General features: G+C 35.0%; 1 pseudogene; it reads right to left on the bottom strand.

Moving 5' to 3' along the window:
• Nucleotides 1-236: 236 nt before the first annotated feature.
• Nucleotides 237-1,395, bottom strand: LOC149191325 (non-specific phospholipase C2 pseudogene; annotated as a pseudogene).
• Nucleotides 1,396-11,147: the final 9,752 nt, after the last annotated feature.

Genomic DNA, 11,147 nt, shown 5'->3' with positions numbered 1-11,147 from the left:
TTAGGGTTAGTGGTTTTAAATTAATGTTGTTTTCAATAACGCATATCTTGAAAGAAAAGAGGGCAGGCATAACCGGCCGCAACCCACTTTAACGTGTAAAATTCATGTTCGGTGCAAAAATTCGTGTGGGATGGATGAATTTTGAAGGCATAATGCATAAAAGCAAGGAAGAGAAAAGAAAGAAATAAAATTATTTTAATTTTTATGAAGTGAAAGATAGTTTATTGAATAGATTATTATTTTTTTTTATCAAAGGCGTCTCTCTTGCTCAGGAAATCAAACTGTAGATTGAATAACTTCTTGACTGTTACAGCAATGGATGAATGCTCAAACTGAGACGATGGATATGGTCCATTAGCCCCTTGTACCACTACAACAACAATTTATTTAATATAATACTCAATGTTATGGAAAATCGAATTATGGATGAAGGGAAGAAGATAGCGCCAAGAGAGTCGAAACCTATTCCTTTGTCGATCCATGGCGAAATCACGATAGTGGGGACTCGAACCCCTAACCTGTCGAATTTGAAAAAGAAGGGGTCGAGGCCGATAATGTCATCGGGGCTAGGCACGTCCTTCACAGGTGTGGGAATGTGATCAAAGAATACGCCGTGCTCGTCATAAGTTATAAGGAACAACGTCTCATTCCACTGAGGGCTGGATCTGAGCATCTCGTACACCTCTTTCATGAATTTCTGGCCCTCGACCACATCGTGCGAAGGATGGTCATCGTTGGCGGGGAAGAGCTTTGAATCCATGTAGTGCTGCTCCACAACCACATAATTGGGCAACTTCCCATTCCTGGCATGGGCCTTGAATTGAGCCGAGTAGGAGTGGAAATCACCAATATACTTGAGTTTTCTGAGATTTCTGTAGAACAGAGTGGCTGGGATGTTCTGGTAATAAATCCCGAACGACAAACCCGACTCGACTGTTGATTCAAAGATGGTTTTCTGTGGGTATCCGTTGGCCAACAGCTTGGGGATATTGCTGGTGGCTCCATGGGAAGTCGCAGAATGAACGTAGAGTCTGTTGGGTTGAGTCAAGGCCGGTACCGAAGCAAACCACCGATCGAATACTGCGAACTCACTTACGAGAGTGTTATATACAGGAATAACCTCGGGTCTGAAGCCATTCATGACAGTCTAAGACATGTTGGGACCCCCAAGGAAGTCGCCTACTGGGCGAATCTGTTCATGGGTGCAGGATCCGCGGAGGTGTTCTCGGAGCCAAAAATCTGGTCTCGTATGGCTCGAAACAAGTGCCTCGGATCCGGATCCACATACTCTGCGTCGTCTTTAAAGAAAAGACTCGCAGAATTGGGATCAGTGGTGGATATGGGATTCGACTCCTGGCCAGTAACCCCATCGATTTGTGGATTCAGCGGCTTCATCCACGGCCAAATTCAAAATAATGTGGGCGGGCATCGATTTGTGGATTCAGCCGCTTCATCCATGGCCAAATTCAAAATAATGTGGGCGGGAAAATTTCAAAACTTGTTGGGAAAATTCAAATCTCGGGTAGTGGTTTAAATTAATTCAATTCACATGTATCATGCGCATGGGGATGATGCATCTCGCATTGGCATAAGTCATGGATCAGTTCACATGTATCATGCACATGGGGATGATGCATCTCGCATTGGCATAAGTCATGGATGGATGTTTTACAAAGACATCAACCCAATCCCCGAAAGTATTTGCCGGAAAAATTTTGTCCACGAATTGACAGTCAAAACTGATGTTAGAGTTCTTCTCCAAAAGCGTCCTTATAGAGTGTATTAATGGGGCTATAGAGGTGGAAATAAGCCTTAGGGTGTATTAATGGGCTACAGAGGTGGAAATAGGCCTTTCCGTTAGCTCTTGCCTTCCAAAATTTCAGCTATCTGTGGAACTATGAAACATTATTAATACCCAGGCAGGCGTGCCGGCCGATTGTGGAGGAAACGTGGTTTCTGGTAATTGATCGAATGAGTCATTGCTTCCTCTTTCACCACTCGTTGGAACCGTCTGCTTTCCGAAGGGATCCTATTTTTTTATTTCATTTTTTTAATTCCTTGGAGATAGGGATTCTTTATTTTTTTTATTTAATTTTTATTAATCCCTTCGTTTCCATGTTTGAAATTTTTTAGATACGAAAGTTGACTTGAATTGCAATGGGATTGTATGGTGTTAAGGATATATGACATTTATACATTTAATTTCATTATTAAATATTTTTTATTATTATAATTTTAATGTTGACAATATGGAATATATACATTTAATTTCATTATTAAATATTTTTTATTATTATAATTTTAATGTTGAGAATATGGAAAGTTGTTTATTGATATTTAAAATAAAATTGATTTTTATTTTTATTTTAAATGAATTAATAATTTGAAATTAAAAATATTTAGTAATAATGAAAAATTATCTATATAAATTGTTAAATGGTCATTTTAAGTGGTATGGTTTTTTTAAATATTAAGATAATTTACGGTCATTTGTGAATAGCAATAAGTAATCATTTTCCTTACCACCAATTAAGAATTAAATTGCAATAAGTTGCATTTTCAAAAAAACTTACACACTTAATGAACAAGAATTTTCCACGTAGTGATACAATTAAAGTAGATAATTACGCCGTAAGGCGTTCCCTCTGAGAAAGACATCCCTAAAATGTGAGGTGTGCTATCCTGAGCCATTGATTCTGTGTGTTAGATGATTGGAGTGTTTTCTGCCGTTGGTTTAATTTGTTTTTTTCATAGAAAAATGGTTTTTTTCTCATGGTAATGGGCCATGAAAGGCCAGGCCTGGCCTGCTGGCGATGAGACTCTTCAGCTGGCGATGAGACTCTTCGCAGAGACTGCCTGCTGGCGATGAGACTCTTTCCAGAGACTCTTCATGTCTTTCTTCCCTGCATGCGTAGCCTTGTGCATGGGATTTCTGCCCAGGAATACTTCAAGGCTGCCCACCTTGCATTTTCAAGTAGTAGACGGATTTCGGAAGTCGCAGAGGCTGCAGAGACTGCAAGGGCCATAGGGCTGAAAATTTCAGGTAGGTACAGCCGCCCTATTTTTGGTGGACAACGAGAATCCTTCAGCATTAATCTGAGGGTTTCCTGAGCCTGGACGAGGATCAATTTTCTGAGGTCAGTGAAGAGACAGATCAAGCCTGTAATAGATTGATATTGCGTGAAGCAATAACATTAGCACTGTGGCTGAATCGAAGGAGTTACTGGGCTAATTCAGAGGAGTTACTGAGTTAATTCGGAGGTCGATTTAGGGGCAGAGTTTGATTGCCAGCTCTCTGTAACCAGAGTTAGGGCTTCATTGTCTCTCTGCTTCACCGAGTAGTATGTGTAAATATTGCGTTACAGAAATGTTCTTTTATGTTAAAGATTATGTTTATGTATCTTTATCTTCACCACTTTCATAACGTCACCAATTCCAGATATGGGGTTTTCAGTTTCCCTGGTCATACAACATATGAGCACAAAATATATTACTTCAACTCAGTCAATGCAAGTATTTATGACAGGGATTTTTATATTATTATGTTCCAATTTCCTTAACCTATATTGCACTTTTCTCCCTTCTGCTCTCTGGCGCTGGTTGTTTGGTGTGCTATGGTCGTCTATGTGGAGCGCTTCCTTTGTTTTTTGTTTCTACTTTCATTCAGTTGTGTGTGGCTTCACCTATGTGCCTGAGTTGTGTATGTCATTTTTGTTTTATTTTCGAATTTAATGCCAGAGCGAGAAAGCGCATAGCAGAGAGGATTCTTCCTGAATTCCACTTAGTTTGATCTTTAAAGCGAACTAGTTAAACAAAACCTCCCTTATTTTGATTTGAATTCTTTAATAACCAATTTGTTGTTTTGATTTTAGATTTTGTCAATTAATATTTCTTTCTTTGTTTTCTTTTACGATCACCTTGATGAGAGAAAGAGTGCAAAGGGCTGAACTAAAGGCCAAGCGAATACCGCTAGGAAGCGAAAGGATTAAGGTACCTTTCAACAAATTAATACTTCTCTATATTTACTTTTTCATGGAGTAATCTCTGGATTAATGGCGTTTAATGTTTTCTTAATTTGATTAAGATCAAAGTAGAGAGGATTACTACGCCTGAGAGCCAGAAAGAACAGAGCAGAGACGATCATTCATGAATTCCAGTCGATCTTTAAAATAACAATATCTAGATTAATGTTGTTTAATGTTTTCTTAATTTGCTTGATATCAGAGTAGCTAGAAAGAACAAAGCAGAGAGGACCATTCCTGAATCCAATGTCGTTCGATCTTTAAAGTAATAATCTCTCGATTAATGTTGTTTAATGTTTTCTTAATTTGCTTAATATCCGAGTACAGAGGAGAACAAGAAAGAACAGAGCAGAGAGGATCACTCTTGAATTGCATGTGGTAGGATCTTTAAAGTAATAATCTCTGGATTAATGTTGTTTCCTGTTTGGTTAATTTCCTTAAGATCAGACTAGAGAGGATTACTACGCCTGAGAGTTGAGAAAGAACAGAGCAAAGAGGATCATTCCTGAATCCAATGTCGTTAAATCTTTAAAGTAATAATTTCTGGATTAATGTTGTTTAATGTTAGCTTAATTTGCTCAAGATCGGAATAGATAGGGATAAGAACAGAGCAAAGAGGATCATTCCTGAATCCAATGTCGTTCAATCTTTAAAGTAATAATCTCTGGATTAATGTTGTTTAATGTTAGCTTAATTTGCTTAAGATCGGAATAGATAGGATTACTATCCCTGAGAGCGAGAAAGAACACAAAAGAGAGGATCATTCCTGAATTCCATGTCATTAGATCTTTAAAGTAAACTGGCCAAACACAATCTCCATTCCTCTTTTGGATCAAGTGATCAGGTTATGTGATATAGTTTTAGTGATATCATTTCATTAATTATTTCTAGACTTTCTCAATTAATGGTGCATTGTTTGTTTTATATTTTTAATTCTTCGAAGAGTGTTATCTCTCGATTCGCTTAAGAGATAGCAGAGAGGATCACTATGCCTGTGAGTGAGAAAGAGCAAAGAAGAGGTTCAATCCTGAATTCCATGTAGTTTGATCTTTAAAGCAAACTGATTAAACAAAATTTCCATTCCCCTTTTGGATCAAGGGGTCGGGCTATGTGGTATGGTTTTAGTCTCTTTAATCCATTAATTAATATATTTATCATTTTAGTATCATTGTCTGTTTGTTTTGCTATTTTTCTTTCTTTCGTTCGCTGAGATAAAGAGTATAGAGGGCTGAGCGAAAGGCAGAGTGAATACCGCCATGGAGCCAAAGGGTTAACACACTTTACAACGACTTCTGAATATTTATCTATTTGTAATTATTAAACTAGTCATTTCGGGATTAATGTTTTTTAATATTTGTTTAATTAGCTTAAGGGCGGAGCAGAGCCGATCATTACGCCTTAGAGCACAGTAGAGAGGATCATTCATGAATTGCATGTCCTTCGATCTTTAAAGCAAACTGGCCAAAAATAATCTCCATTCCTCTTTTGGATCAAGCCATCAACTGAGAGATGTGGTTTTTGTTTTGATGTGAAGTCTTTAATCTCTAATTTTTGTGGTGTGGTTTTACTTTTATTAATTTATTAAGTATTTCTAGATTTTCTCAATTAATGTTGTTTTCTATTTTCCATGCTGAGATAAAAAGAGATAAAGACTGGAAAGATGAGTGAAAGACAGAATGGATACCGTTATGGAGGAAAATACTAAATGTACCTTAAAACTTCTCAATATTTCCTTATTTCTGCTTTTTCTTAGAGTTATCTCCAGATTTATGATATTTAATTTGATTAATAGATTTCGAATTTTTGGAAATAAATAAATGCATGCATGTTGGATTATTCTATTATTCTGGATTCATGATGTTTAATTTGTATAATTTATTTTTATTTTTTTGGGTAAAAAGCTAAATTTATTCTATTTATTCTAAATTTACCCAAGTGAATAACTCGTAACTTCTAGTTATGAAAATTTGCTTCATTGTATTTAAAATTTGAACGAAAGTTTAAGCAGAAGCTTTCTAAAGTTTTAACTAAGTAGATTATAAGATAACCAAAACAATATGAATATAAAACAAAACAAAAAAAAATTGAATAAATAATTGCTGGTGATCTGCCCCTCGTCGGGTTACCGCAAGTTCAGGTGATTCATTTGAGTTGTAAGATATGAATAGTTTGATGAAAACTCTTTCTTTCATCGAATCAAATCACTGCCGGTGCGCCTCTCTCATAAGACTAATAAGTCTATCCTCTTAATGTGAGTATACAATGTTGACATAATATTTTCCAATATTGTTGAAACTTAAGAAATATTCTTAATTTTGTTGATACTGTTGAAATTATAGAAATATTGGTAATTTTGTTGATGGTGTGTTTAAATCCAATCTATATTGATTATTATTTAACAAACACAACACTCAGGGCTTACAAATTTCCTGTAGATTATGGTCGATTATGGTCGGGTTCAAGAGAATTATAAAATCTATTCCTCAGGGTCATAGAATTATAGAGAGGGGAGGAGTAAAAAATTGTTTAATTCTTTCAGATTCCTACCTGCAGTGTTGTGAAGAGAAATTTCCTAAATTGTTGGAGGCAGACAACATGTTTACATTTTGCTGCGAACAGGATGATCACGTTTACAGAGGTAAGCAAGTGACTCATGTCAATTTGAATTATTTTAACATTATTCAGCAAAGCTTTTCCTTCGATCCTTATTTTAAAGTTTTATTTATAATTTTTTCATGCAATTATGTATAGTATTTATGGATAATTTTGTTGACATATTTGAAATGCTGAGCACTTGTTTGGAAGTCTTGTTTATAATTATGTTTATGCAACTATTGATAACATTTATTTCTGCTTATTGCCCCATTATACTTTTGTTCATGTATTTGAAATTCTTAGCAATTTCTTATCAATATCCGTCTCTCCTCACACGCAATCACAGTTAGTCCTCACAACAAAAGCTATATGGTTACAATTTCGAAACAGAGCACTACATATTCGTCTAATGGTGATCAATTAAAGCTATATGGTTACAATTTCGAAACAGAGCACTACATGTTCGTATAATGGTGATCAATTATTTGAAACAGAGGACTACAGGTTCGTACATTGTATTGTGTGTTTTTTGTAATTTTCTGTTTCGGACGACCTAAACTCATTTGCTCCAATACGTACACAGTACGATTGTGTTTTCCAGACCTGATTTGGACTATGGACGAGGAAGCCTTTTGTGGTGTTCCATCGTACTTACGTCTATGACCAACGGAGGTTCTGTCAAGTTTCGTTGTGTTTGTATGTTAATTAGATTTGGGGTTTTTATAATCTACGTCTATGACCAGTGAAGGGTTTCCGAAGTTTTCTTGTGTTTGTATGTTTACGCCGTAAGGCGTTCCCTCTGAGAAAGACATCCCTAAAATGTGACGTGTGCGATCCTGAGCCATTGATTCTGTGTGTTAGATGATTGGAGTGTTTTCTGCCGTTGGTTTAATTTGTTTTTTTCATAGAAAAATGGTTTTTTTCCCATGGTAATGGGCCATGAAAGGCCAGGCCTGGCCTGCTGGCGATGAGACTCTTCGCAGAGACTACCTGCTGGCGATGAGACTCTTTCCAGAGACTCTTCATGTCTTTCTTCCCTGCATGCGTAGCCTTGTGCATGGGATTTCTGCCCAGGAATACTTCAAGGCTGCCCACCTTGCATTTTCAAGTACTAGACGGATTTCGGAAGTCGCAGAGGCTGCAGAGACTGCAAGGGCCACAGGGCTGAAAATTTCAGGTAGGTACAGCCGCCCTATTTTTGGTGGACAACGAGAATCCTTCAGCATTAATCCGAGGGTTTCCTAGGCCTGGACGAGGATCAATTTTCTGAGGTCAGTGAAGAGACAGATCAAGCCTGTAATAGATTGATATTGCGTGAAGCAATAACATTAGCACTGTGGCTGAATCAGAGGAGTTACTGGGCTAATTCAAAGGAGTTACTGAGTTAATTCGGAGGTCGATTTAGGGGCAGAGTTTGATTGCCAGCTCTCTGTAACCAGAGTTAGGGCTTCATTGTCTCTCTGCTTCACTGAGTAGTATGTGTAAATATTGCGTTACAGAAATGTTCTTTTATGTTAAAGATTATGTTTATGTATCTTTATCTTCACCACTTTCATATCGTCACCAATTCCAGATATGGGGTTTTCAGTTTCCCTGGTCATACAACATATGAGCACAAAATATATTACTTCAACTCAGTCAATGCAAGTATTTATGACAGGGATTTTTGTTTTGTTCTAAATATGACAGGGATTTTTGTTTTGTTCTAAATACTGTAGAAAATTTATCAAGGCTGCCCACCTTGCCTTTTCAAGTAGTAGACGGATTTCGGAAGTCGCAGAGGCTGCAGAGACTGCAAGGGCCACAGGGCTGAAAATTTCAGGTTGGTACAGCCGCCCTATTTTTGGTGGACAAGGAGAATCCTTCAGCATTAATCCGAGGGTTTCCTGAGCCTGGACGATGATCAATTTTCTGAGGTCAGTGAAGAGACAGATCAAGCCTGTAATAGATTGATATTGCGTGAAGCAATCACATTAGCACTGTGGCTAAATCAGAGGAGTTACTGGGCTAATTCAGAGGAGTTACTGAGTTAATTCGGAGGTCGATTTAGGGGCAGAGTTTGATTGCCAGCTCTCTGTAACCAGAGTTAGGGCTTCATCCTGCAGCCACTCGGATATCTCTTCTATAAGGAATCACAGGTTATGGATTAGTATGATAGGGTTCGGGTCACTTGAATCTTGCCTACTAGTTGAATTCTATTGAAGCGTTAGAACTGTTGCTGAATACAATACTGTGCTTGGATTTCCGGTTGTTGATTGGATAATATTATTTACTGTGGATTTTAGAACTGTAATTACCCATTCATGTATTAGTCTGTCATTGTTGAAATGTTGGATAAATAAAGGGATTCGTGCTGGACTGTTGGAATTGGGTTGTATCGAGTTGATTGGTTAAATGACAAATTTACAGCTTGCACTGAATAGTTTATTGAATAGCACTGTTTATTGGGAATTTTATCTACATTAGCCTACAATACTGCTGACATGAAAGAATGATGGAAACCCTAGAAAATTGCCCTAGTTCACTACAAACCAAAAATCCTTCGTGAATGAATTATTTTCCCTAGCTGAAAACTTGAAGTAGAAGGCTTTAGAGTGCACAAGAGATTCCCCATTAGATCAAAAAACTGAAGCATAATACCTTACTTGAACTAGAAGTTTCTGACCTGGGTTTCAGAGTTAACATCCCTGTAATAAATTACAATGGGCTTAAAAAAAATTATCGTGCCCAAACGGAAATGGAAGACGGATGACTCACACATTAAAGATATTCACCATATAAATACAGCTTTACAATGGCCCATGCAAACAGTCAACCTGAGCAATTCATTGGAAAAAAAATCAATGACCATGTAAATGCACATGATGTCATATTTTAGGCATTAATTTTTATTTTTTTGTAAATCGGGTATCTTGGGTTTAAGACTAATGCGATTTATTTGAACGTAGTATTAGTATTTGCAAGTAGTAATGAATACTTGAGTGTGTGGAGATGTATCTCAAATTTTTTGTAAATTGGGTATCTTGGGTTTAAGATTAATGCGATTTATTTGAACGTAGTATTGGTATTTGCAAGTAGTAATGAATACTTGAATGTGTGGAATTTGCAAGTAGTAATGAATACTTGAATGTGTGGAGATGTATTTCAAGCAAGATTTTCATGTTGGTGTTGCTAATCTAGCAAGATTTAAAGCATAATCTCAATTTTGAATACATTAAATTAAAATATTTATATAAATAATTATGAAAATAGTGTTTTTAATTAATATAATAATATTTATTGACTTTTATTTGAAATTATGTACTAAAAATTTAATATTTATATTAAAAAATAATTATGATTATAATTAAATTTATTATAAGAGAATTTATTTTCTTTTAAATTGTAGATAAGAAAGGTGCACTTTAATTTATATATGAAACGACTATTTGCACTACCTCATATAATTTTCAAGTAAGATCGTGATTTTTTGTTGGACTTTAATTTATACATGAAAGAGCTTTTTGCACTATGTCATATAATTTGAAGTAAGATTGTGATTTTTTGTTTGTTTGTTTTTTTTTTTTTTTTTTTAATGAATGTGTAAGTGGATTTAGTACTCTAAAACTTAAAAATCTCTTCCAAATTTCAATTAAAATTAACAAAAAAAATCATGAAAAAAAGTCATTTCGTGGATAATAAGTTTTTTTTTGTTTATATATATTGATTTCACTACATTTTGGTGATAAATAAAATGGAGGAGAATTTATTTTCTTTTAAATTGTAGATAAGAAAGGTGCACTTTAATTTATATATGAAAGGGCTATTTGCACTACCTCATATAATTTTCAAGTAAGATCGTGATTTTTTGTTGGACTTTAATTTATACATGAAAGAGCTTTTTGCACTATGTCATATAATTTCAAGTAAGATTGTGATTTTTTGTTTTTGTTTTTTTGTTTTTTTGTTTTTTATTTTTATTTTTTTTTATGACTCTAAAACTTAAAAATCTGTTCCAAATTTCAATTAAAATTAACAAAAAAAACCATGAAAAAAAGTCATTTAATGGATAAGAAGTTTTTTTTTTTGTTTATATATATTGATTTCACTACATTTTGGTGATAAATAAAATGGAGGATTTGATTTTCCAGATTTAATACTTATAAGTGTTTTGATATCTGCGAATGTAATAATGGAGGAAATAATATAATATGATGTTAAGAGATCTACAATGTCTAATTATTATAATTTTAGTATTTTAACGTTTAAAGGTTCAAATACTATGCATTCAGTCTTATTAACATTAGTGTATATCACATGATCTAAAGCAATGCTAAAATATATAAGGTAAAATGTACTTTATCTTTATATCCACTAGTACATATTAGATTAAATAAATCATAACATAAATCATATTAATTCATCTACTTTCGAGTTTTTATTGATAACATAAAATAGTTTTACTATGTTTGTCATCTTATATGTCACATAAGATATTCTTAGTCATATCTCATATATACAAATGCTATGGCATGTTCAGGGCAAGGACAT

The sequence above is a fragment of the Pinus tabuliformis genome, chromosome 2_2 (genome assembly GCF_031772625.1).
Source record: "Pinus tabuliformis cultivar Carrire ecotype Pingquan chromosome 2_2, CPIR1, whole genome shotgun sequence".
NCBI classification, from domain to species: Eukaryota; Viridiplantae; Streptophyta; class Pinopsida; order Pinales; family Pinaceae; genus Pinus; species Pinus tabuliformis.
The sequence above is the reverse complement of the archived record's forward strand: the minus strand, read 5'-3'. Positions and strand labels throughout refer to the sequence as shown.